The sequence below is a fragment of the Equus quagga genome, chromosome 11 (genome assembly GCF_021613505.1).
Source record: "Equus quagga isolate Etosha38 chromosome 11, UCLA_HA_Equagga_1.0, whole genome shotgun sequence".
NCBI lineage: Eukaryota > Metazoa > Chordata > Mammalia > Perissodactyla > Equidae > Equus > Equus quagga.
The window spans coordinates 111874712-111884810 of NC_060277.1; the positions used below are offsets into that span (position 1 = coordinate 111874712).

A 10099-nucleotide genomic window follows, 5' to 3' on the forward strand; every position below is an offset into this window, starting at 1 on the left:
CCGGTCTCTCGCCAGGCCTCTCTCCTCGGCTCACAGCTGCCACCTCCTCGCCGTGTCCTCCGTCTGCACACACGCAGCCCTGTTGTCTCTCTGTGTGCCCGAATTTCCTCTTCTTAGTAAAGACACCAGTCGCGTTGTGCGAGGGCCACCCTCACGGCCGCATTTTCACCTCCTCACCTCTTTAAAGGTCCTCCCCCCAAATGCAGTGCATTCCCAGGCACTCAGGGTTAGGGCTTCAGCATACGGATTCGGGCACGGAACTCAGCCCACGACACATGTGTGCCTTATGTCTCAATAAAGCTGTTTCTAAACAGCAACAAAGAGTGAAGGATCCCTACAGCCTTTGCCAAAGAAGGGGGTCGGCCTCGTCTCCACAGGAGGCCACAGTTTAACCTCCTTATTTCTCTGGATGCTGAATCAGAGGGTGACTCTCCCAGCTGCCCACCCTCAAAGCAGGCACAGCCGGCCACAGGCAGAGAGAGATGCCGGAATCTGACACACAGGTCTTTCCCCCAGCTGACAGGTGGAAACGATGGGGCTGAGGTGTCTCCAGGAGCCACCGCCCCTGGCAAGGTGACAGGTGTCCATGCAAACGTCTGCGGACACTCACTGAGCTCTGCTGTGGGAGGTCCCAGAAGCAGGGCATGGCGTCGGCACAGGCCACCGGCACCCCGCCCTGAGCTCGGGCAGCTCCCTGCCTGGAAGGCTGACCGAGTCCCAGGCGTGAGCGTGAGCGAGGAAGCTGGGGTGAGCACACGGCGGAGGGACCTGTCCTCTCCTCTCCCGCGGCCCCCGAGGGCTCCGCAGAGGCCACCAGAGTGCAGAGCAGAGGGGGCTCCCCGGCAGCACGGGGACTCTGAGGCAAGCCCCAGAGGGCTCGGCGCCCTCTCCAAAGGACCCTCATCCACGCCTGCCTGTCGGAGCCTGCAGCCCCGCATGACCGCACAGAGGGCGAGGGCCTCAATTCGGGCTGCCTCTGCTGTACTATGAGTCATTCTCCTTGGCAACACCTCGCCTGGCACCGCCAGAGCCCCCCGGGTGCTACCTAATTAGTGTAAACACAGGAGCGAGCTCACCTGTTAGCAGGCGGCTGCGTTCAATCATTAAAGGTGATGAAAGCCTTCCTGAGAACTCCTCCGGACGCAGCTCAACTTTCTCCCTGCGAGTCTGGTCTCAGGGCCAAGAGAAGCATAATGAGGTGAGAGTCTGGTGAATTTGGACGGAGGAAGGAAAAGCAACTTTCTCTCCCCTCCAGTGGACTCTGTGGCAGTGGCTGGTCAAGAGGAAATCTCGGCCTGGACGGCGGGAGGCAAGAGATGTGGACCTGGTTACATCCGGCTACTGGGTGTCCTGGGAGCCTAGGACTCCTGGCGTGTCCACAGGTCGGCAACCCTGGGCAGACTCTCATCCGGGAGCCTCTAGAACACCAGCCTTGGGGCAGGGCGGGTCCTGGGAGCCAGGAGGCAACTTCTAGGCCCTGCTGCGGCACCGATCAGCTCGGGCCCTCTGGAAAGTCACCGCATTCATTCATCTGTTCAACAAACTCTCCAAGATTCCAAACAGAGATTCTCTCTCATCAGCAAATCCTCGTGCTCTGGCCTTCTGCATTTATCCGGAATCCGCCACTTCCTGTCTTCTCCAACCTGTCACTGTGGTCCAGACATTAGATCACCGTAGACTAACGCAGCCGCCTCCCTGTGCTTGCCCCTTGCCCCCACCCCGACGCGCGCACACACCCACACACGCAACACGGCACACACATGCACACATGCACACGCACGCATGCACACACACGCCATGTAGTGTCACACAGCAGCCTCTCCTCGGTTCCATCCCTATCAGAGTAAGAGCCCAAACCCTCACAGCCCCCGTCCCCGACTCCTGCTGGCCTTCCTGTGCTCGGCCACGCCTGGCACGTCCCTGTGGGGCCGTGGCACCTACTCTTCCCCGGGCCTCCCACCACCTTCCCACAGACGATGCTCAGTGTGCCTCCTCCCCTTCTCCGGGGGTCTTCCCCGACCGCATCGTCTACACGGGGGTCAGCAAACGTTCTCTATAAAGGGCCAGACGGCAGGTAGTTTTGGCTTTGTGAACCACAGACTCTGCTGCTACTATTCAGCTCGCAAGCAGTCGCAGCACGTCGGGGACAGAGCGTGGCTGTGTTCCGATAAAACTTTATTTATGACCACGGGCTACAGGGAGCCAGCCTCGGCCCATGGCTCGTCTAAAAGAACAAGTCCCGCTGTTCTCTAGTCTCTCCCTCTGCTTGACTTTGCTCGGTGGCACTCCTCACCATGCGACAAAACAGGTGTCTGCCTCCTTCCTCGTTATCTGCTTCCCACACTGGAACGTCGGCACCACCGGCACAAGGACTGGGTCTCCGTTGCTCGTTGCTGTGTCTCCACCTCCTAAAACAGTGCCTGGCACATAGTAGATACTCGATGCACTAAAAATAGCTAAATAAAAAGGTCATAACCTGTGAAAAGTTTAATGAAATCAACAGAAAATCATAGCTAACACATATGTAAATATATATTCATATTACATATACATATTTGTGCATATATTTATATGTGCATTATAGCTAGTCTATACGTTTCATGTGTATCATGCATATGTGTATAAATGTGTGTGTTCATATAGCGCTTACATGCCGAGCCCAGAAGGAAACAGAGCCGAGGAGGGGTGAAGTAGCTTGCTGAAGGTCACAGGGCCAGGAGCGCCATAGCCGGACAAACCCAGTTCCAGAGCCTGTCGCAACCTTTTTCCTGCGAAATGAGGGGTCGGAGTGGATCAGAACGTATACCCGTGCTCCCATCTCGAGCAGCACACGCCCTGCTCAATGACAACACGCTCTCCTGTCCAGTCAGCCTGAATCTGCAGCGAGGCCCACAGGCCGCGATGGCCGATGGGTCACACTTCTCTCTCACTCACCCAGGACAGGCCAGCAGAGCACCCCTATCCCTCACGCGCCCTGGACCCCTGGGGGGGGAGTGTCTTCTGACACTGCCCAAAGGCCCTGAAAACTCTAAGGATTTCAACTCAGGAACAGAAGAGAGCGCTGGCAACTTTTAAGCAGATTTGCCCCAGAAGTGAAATGGAAGTTTTGATACTAATGATGGTTTGCTACAAAGGGTAGTGAATAAATGTAAGAAGGTGCAGCCCTCCAAAATCCTGGCAAGGACATTGGTTGGTGTCTCCCGGTGACTGTCCTCCCACCTTCCTCTCTCTCTCCTTACCCCGGAGCCAGCCCGAGGTCACCTCCTGTATTCATGCAGCCAGGCTCACGATGCCCTGCCACCTGCCCGTGCTGAGGGCGGACCTCATCAAACGTCAGGGAGACCGTCCACCGGTTTCAACAGAGACTCGGGCTTGGGAATCGCAGGTCTCCGGGTGGGTTTCTCTAACAAGAGTGGAGGAGAGACAGGTAGGGTCAGCAAAGTCCTTAGACCGGCTCCCAGAGGCTCCAGGCTGACGAGAAGCTCCATCCAAGCCTTATTTGGAAGGAAACTCTCCAAGTCCCCGAGCCTCGTGAGTCACCCAACAGGAATGTCTGTGACATTTCATAACAAATAATCATAATTCCTTACCTCTGTGGGCCTCTTAACAGGCTGCCATGTTAGCTCATTTGACCTGCACAAACCTGTGAGTGGGGAGGTCCGATAAGATACACGAAGCCCAGACAGTCTCACTCGAGGTCACACTGGGAGGGAGCAGCTGGAAAGAGCGCAGCATCCAGGCTTCCAGCTTCTGACCCTGTTCTGCCCCAGCACGTCCTCCTCACGGGCCAGGCCTCCCGTTTCTCTGATGCATAAACCAATGCTAAGGCAGCATACCACTTCAAGATGTGTTGGGTCCCTATTTTGCGCAAGAAACTGAACTAGGCATAATGCAGTATATAAGGATGAGTAAGGCACGCACTAGACTCTCCAGGTGGGAAGAGGTCTTACAGGAAAGCCAGTCTGGCCTTCAGGGTGACACACACAATTCCTTTACAACATCCTGTATTGGTCATCTATTGCTGCATAACAATATCACCACAACTTAACGGGTTAAAACAACACCCATTTATTATTTCACATCTCTGTTGTTCCAGAGTCCAGCATGGCTTAGCCGGGTCCTCTGCTTCACGCTCATCTGAAAGCTGCACTTGAGGTCAGGGCTGCGGTCTCATCTGAGGCTCGACTGGGGAAGGGTCCACTTCCAAACTCCCAGAGGTGTTGGCAGAATCCAGTTGTTTGTGGCCTATTGGACTGAGGGCCTCAGTTTCTCGCAGGTCATTGGCCAGAGGTTGCCTTCATCTCCTGGCTATGTGGGCCACCCCAACATGGCCACTTGGTCCCTCAAAGCTAGCGAGAGGGAGAGTCCCTCTGTAAGATAGGTGTCACAAGTTTATGTAATGTAACCACAGAAGTGACATCTCATCGTCTTTGCTCTGTTCCATTGGTTAGAAGCAAGTCACCAGTCCTGCCCACACTAAGGTCCTGAACACCAGCTGGCGGGATCACGGGAATCAGCTTAGAGTCTGTCTGCCACATCTTCTGTCTCTCTTCTCTTTCCGAACATCCCCAGAGACAGGTTGCTCGCTAGCTCACAAGGGAGCCTGTTCCATTCTACATCACTTGAATGGTTACGGAGTCTCTCAAACCAGCCTCCCTACGACTTTGACTCCTTGGTCAAGGCCCCGCAGTCTGGAATGGCACAGGGAAAGTCTAACCTGGCAGTGAGTTCCAGGCCCAGCAACACGTGCTGACAGAACACACATTCATTCGGCAGCGGCTGCCTCCGCAGCTCGCTGGCTGGTGTCTGGGGCAGAGGTAGCTTTGCGTGGGAGCTGACTCACCCAGGGGTCTTGGAGGACACAGTCTTCCTGAGGATCCTCCTGAACTTGGCACTTTAAGAGGCTCCAGTGCAATCTTGTCACTAGAAAAAAACATGATTTGCTCAAGGTCACATAGCCGGTAAGTGGCAGAGCCGATAACCAGAGCCAGGCCGCTGTCACCTCGCGTCCCTCTGCCTCTCATCTTTGCACATGACCCACCATGGGCCGAGGACACCAGACAGGCCTGGACCCTGCATCCTGGGAGTTCGAATCCCGAGGCTGTTTCTCCACTTCCCATGGGCTGTCTTGATTCCTGGCCAGGCAAACCAGGTGTGCCTATCACATCCTCCAGGTCAGAAAAGGCTAGGAGGGCCCCAGCGGGCTGTAACAGGGATCCAGGGACCATCATTGCTTGCTGTGCACCTGCTCCACATTCCAGACGTGGCCTCTCCCACCAGGAACAACCACATCCCAGTGTGCTTCCCGGGGCGTTAGGGGCTCCCCAGAACTGAGAGCGTGACCCAGCACAGTCTCCCAGGTGCCCAGGCTCCATTTGCTCTGCAGCTTCTCCAGGGGGTCCCGAGGTGCTTCATCCCTGCCCCCACACATTTCAGCACAGGCTCTGACCCACAGAAGCGCTCAGCTTGTGTTGAGTATACGACTGAGCAGAAGGGCTCAAGAGCCTGGCTGGGACTCTCAGATGGGAGGCCCTGCCTCCTAACCCCCCAGAGAAGAGGCGGAAAGGGTTCCCAGGAGGCTCCTGATGTGGCCCGTGCCTCAGAGCCATGGGCTGAGGCCACATCTAATGTTTTCTGGAAACTGAGATGCCACAAGGAGAAGCAGGACCGAGCGCCGCCTCCTCCACTGGAAGCCTACCGCCGGTCCCTTCTCCCTGCCCGTGCGTTCCACTCCCTGCCCTGCAAGGGTCCCCGCACAGCAACTTTCTCCTTCTGATCCTGCGCCTTCAACTCCTCCCTTCTGCAGCTAGGCATCGCGATGCTCAATAAATCCTCCTAACTAAATCACGACGATTAGAACTGCCTCCTTCCCCTCCGTGTATTAACAGGCACAAAGCTCTATCATCTAAAAAACATTTTAAAGCTTCAAAAACACACCACGTGGTAGGTTTCAGGTGACTTTTATTTCTGCCTTTGGATTTTGCTTTTCAGACTTCTCTACCGTGAGCGAGTACCAAACACGATTAAAATCACTAACAGCTGACGTTCACTGAGCAGGGATTCTGCTGAGCTTTCCGTGCCCGGTCTCAGTCCATCCCCTCGACGACCCCACGCAGGGTGACCAGTGACTCCAGTTTGTCCAGACCGAGGGGCTTCCCGGGACTGCTAAAACCGGGATGGCCTCGGGCAAGCTAGGGCAGTGGCCCCCTTCCAAAGGGGAGGCACTGTTATGTTCCCCATTCTACAGATGAGGAAAATAAGGCTTAAAGAGGCTCAAAACTCGGCCTCAGAACCTGACCCAAAAAATGGGCGAAGAATTTGAATAGACATTTCTCCAGAGAAGATATGCAAATCAACATCATTAATCATCAGGGAAATGCAAATCAAAACCACAATGAGATGCCACTTCACACCCACTAGGATGGCTGTAATTTAAAAATTTAGAAAGAAAGAAAACAACAAGTGCTGGTGAGGATGTGGAGAAATAGGAACCCTCACACGTTTCTGGTGGAAATGTAAAATGTCTCAGCCACTGTGGGAAAACTGGTCCACGGTGCCTCAAAACTCAGTCAGAAAATTGCCATATATCCCAGGGTTCCACTCCTAAGTGTATGCCCAAAGGAATTGAAAACAGATACTCAAAAAAGTACCTGGACACACATGTTCACAGCGGCACGATTCACAATAGCCCAAAGGTGGAAACAACCCAAATGTCCACGAGCCAATGAACGGATAAGAAAACTGTGGCCTATCTGTACAATGGAATATTACTCAGCCCTCAAAAAGGAGTGGGGCCCTGACACACGCCACAACACGGATGAACCTTGAAAACATGATGACAAGGGGAAGAAGCCCACCACAAAAGACCACATACTAGATGATGCAGTTCATATGAAACATCCAGAATAGGGAAATCTACACTTACAAAAGTAGATTAGTGATTGCCAGGGACTGGGAGGGGTTGGGAGCGACTGCTAATGAGTACAGAGTTTTGTTTTGGGGTGATGAAAACGTTTGGAACTAGATAGAGGCGACGGTTGCACAGCATGGTGAATGAACTAAATGCCACTGAATCGTTCACTTTAAAATGGTTAGTTTCATGTTATGTGAATCTGACCTAAAACACACACACACACACACAAAGCTGTGCCTCAGGTCACACAGCCAATGGACATGGAGCTGACACTGAACGCAGCCCAGCCAGACCTCTGAGCCTATACCCATCGCCCGCCTGCCCTCACCATGGGACCCCCGCGTGACTGGCTAGCTGCCCCCTCTTGCTTTCCTCTTTAGACACACTTCTCCAGAACCCCCTCCACGTGCTCACTCCCCATTTGCTCATCACCACAGTCAGGCTGCCACACCTGCCACCCCACCGCGTGAGTCTCCTGTGGCCTGTCATTGGCCATTCCAGGAAACACCATTTAGGAATATCTGCCATTTTTTCGCAAGCTGCCTTTCATAAACTTTCGAAGTAAATCTCAGCTGGCTGCCCCCGGGGAGCACAGGACCCACGCCAGATCGCCTCCCAAGATCGCTCTTTGGAACCTCTAAGTGCGTCTCTCAGGTCCTGCATTCCAGCTGCTCTCTCCTTGGCCCATGTCGGCCCCCAGCCCCTGCCTGGGCACCCGCTCCTCCTTCTCTTTCCTTCGCTCAGCACAGTCAGGGACTGTCCACGGGCCCCTCCTCTCCGGCGCTGGAGAGTCAGTCGTGTTGCCCACCTGTGCTGTGTGTCAGGGTGAATCGGCAGTCAGACAATAACGGGACCAGCCCCAGAAGGTCAGCTGTAAGAGGTTCTAATCGCGCTTCACTCAAAGCCTCAGCAGCCAGAGAGCTGAATAAAGGGCGAAGCTGGTCTTAGGAGAGGAGCCCCTGCCTTTTCCGCTGGTAAATAATAGAACTGAGAAACAGGAGGCAGGGAGAGAATTCACAAGGCTGCGGGTAGACCGACGCTCTCGGTGGAGGAGGTAGGGGACGGGGCTGCTCCTTGGGGGCTCCAGAATTGCATGCAGCAAAAACTCCTGGGTACCCTCAGACAGCGCGGGCTAAGGGCGGACAGGGCACACAGCCACAGTTCCCACCTTTCAGCCACAGGAGCTGGGTCCTCTGGGTCCCTGGCCTCACCTCCATCCAGAATGTCCTGGCCACAAACACGAGGGGCTTCAAGGAGGAGTAAGATACAGAGCGATGAGGAGGTCAAGGAAGCAGGCGACTGTGATTGCGGATAAAGCCCCTGTGCCCAGGAGTCGCCTGGGGCATTTGAGAAAATGCAGAGTCCCGGGGCCCCAGACCTACCTGAATAGGATGTCCCCTGGGGATGGAACCAGGACTCTGCTTGGGGGGTTGAGTCCCTCCCTATCCGGTCTCCAAGGCGGCAGGGCCCCTACACTTTGCTCCCCACTCACTCCTTCTTGCCCACAGTTGTCCTTAAGGAGGCCACTCCCTCCTCAGGGCTCCAGGTGCCTTTTCCTCGGAGACATCGCCGGCTCTGGGGAAGCGCGCCCGGGCCCCAGACCCTCGGCAGGCGGGGACCAGCCCTTCCACCTGCAGTGCATGCACTGAAGTAGCACCGACAGGTGCCACGTCAGCTGGACCACAGACCATGCATAGGACCACTCGACAAGGAATGATGGAGACTTCAAAGTCCACCAGAAGAGGCAGAACACCCGTCACTGTTCCCAGGCAGAGCCATCAGATGTGTGGTGATGGGCTCCAGGGGCGAGCACCGGGCAGGGGCCTCGAGTGACGTGGACAAGTGGCCTCCCCATTGGGTTATGTTTCCTCTTCTGAAGAGTGGGGGTTTGGAAACATGGCGCCCTCTGAGATCCTTCAGGAGCTTCATGCTCCGTGACATTCTACCACCGTCGCCACCTTGCCAAAACTGTGTGGGCTCTGTCCCCTTTTGGGGTGGGCTTCCCAGTGGATCAATGCAAATCCAGAGTGGGCACCCTCAGCTGGACCCCAGCCCCCTTCAGAGGTTCCCATGGAGGCTTCTGTTGGGCACATCAGCTTTTCTAAGGAGGCATTTTATTAAAGTACAGTATAATATGCATAAAAAACTGTCATACTACGTGTCCAACTCCGTGACTTTTCACAAATCGAGCACATTCATGTGATCAAGCCCAGATCAAGAAGAGGACATTGCCGCCTCCAGAGGTCCCCTCCTGCCACTTCCCATCACTAACCCCCCATCTAGACAACCACTATCTTGACTTCTACACCAGAAAGGGATCTTGCCTCTTTTTTTAACTTCATATAAAAGGAATTACATGATATACATCCTGTCGTGTCCTCTTCTTTCATCCGACACTGTGTCTGTGAGATTCCCCATCTAATTGTGTGGAGTGGCTCGTTCATTCATGTCGCCGCAGCGCAGTCCAACTTGTGGACAAACCATAACGTACCTGCTCCTCTGTGGGTGGGCATTTGGCTTGTTCTCAGGGTTGGGCTATATGAATACTGCTGTTGCGGACAGTCTTTTTGTGACCATTGGTACACGTTTCTTTGGGGCAGACACCCAGGAAAGGAACTGCAGGGTGGGAGGGCAGGCACACACTCGGCTTCAGTCGAGACCACCAGTTTTCAAAAGTGGTTGTACCAATTTACGCCCCACCGCCAGTGTGAGGAGCTCCAGTCGGCCACCCCTTCACCAGCACCACGGAGGTCAGCCTTTTCCATGTGAGCCACTCTGTTCAGTGTGTAACGGTGTCTCATTGTGACTTTAATTTTTATTTTCATGATGATTAATGAAGTTGAGCACCTTTTTATGTTTGTCATCTGTTTTTCCATATCAATTTGTAGAAGTTCTTTATATATTCTGGGCACTAAACATAGGTATGATATAGACATAGATTAAACATAGACATGGATATGGATAGAGTTGGAGATGGAGGTAGAGATGGAGATGATGGAGACAGAGATAGAGACGGAGATGACAGAGATGGAGATGATAGAAATGGAGATGAAGGTGGAGATGGAGATGATGGAGATGGAGATGATAGAGATGGAGATGAAGGTAGAGATGGAGATGATGGAGATGGAGACGGAGATGACAGAGATGGAGATGATAGAGATGGAGATGGAGGTAGAGATGGAGATG

The 10099-nt window shown here is 54.1% G+C and overlaps 1 long non-coding RNA gene across 1 annotated transcript; it reads right to left on the reverse strand.

Annotated features, from left to right (window-relative positions):
• Positions 1-2156: 2156 nt before the first annotated feature.
• LOC124247617 (uncharacterized) lies at positions 2157-3491 on the reverse strand. Its single transcript, XR_006890779.1, has 3 exons — positions 3240-3491; positions 2651-2768; positions 2157-2456 (listed from the first exon to the last, which is right to left on the reverse strand). It is a non-coding gene; the product is annotated as an uncharacterized LOC124247617 (long non-coding RNA).
• Positions 3492-10099: the final 6608 nt, after the last annotated feature.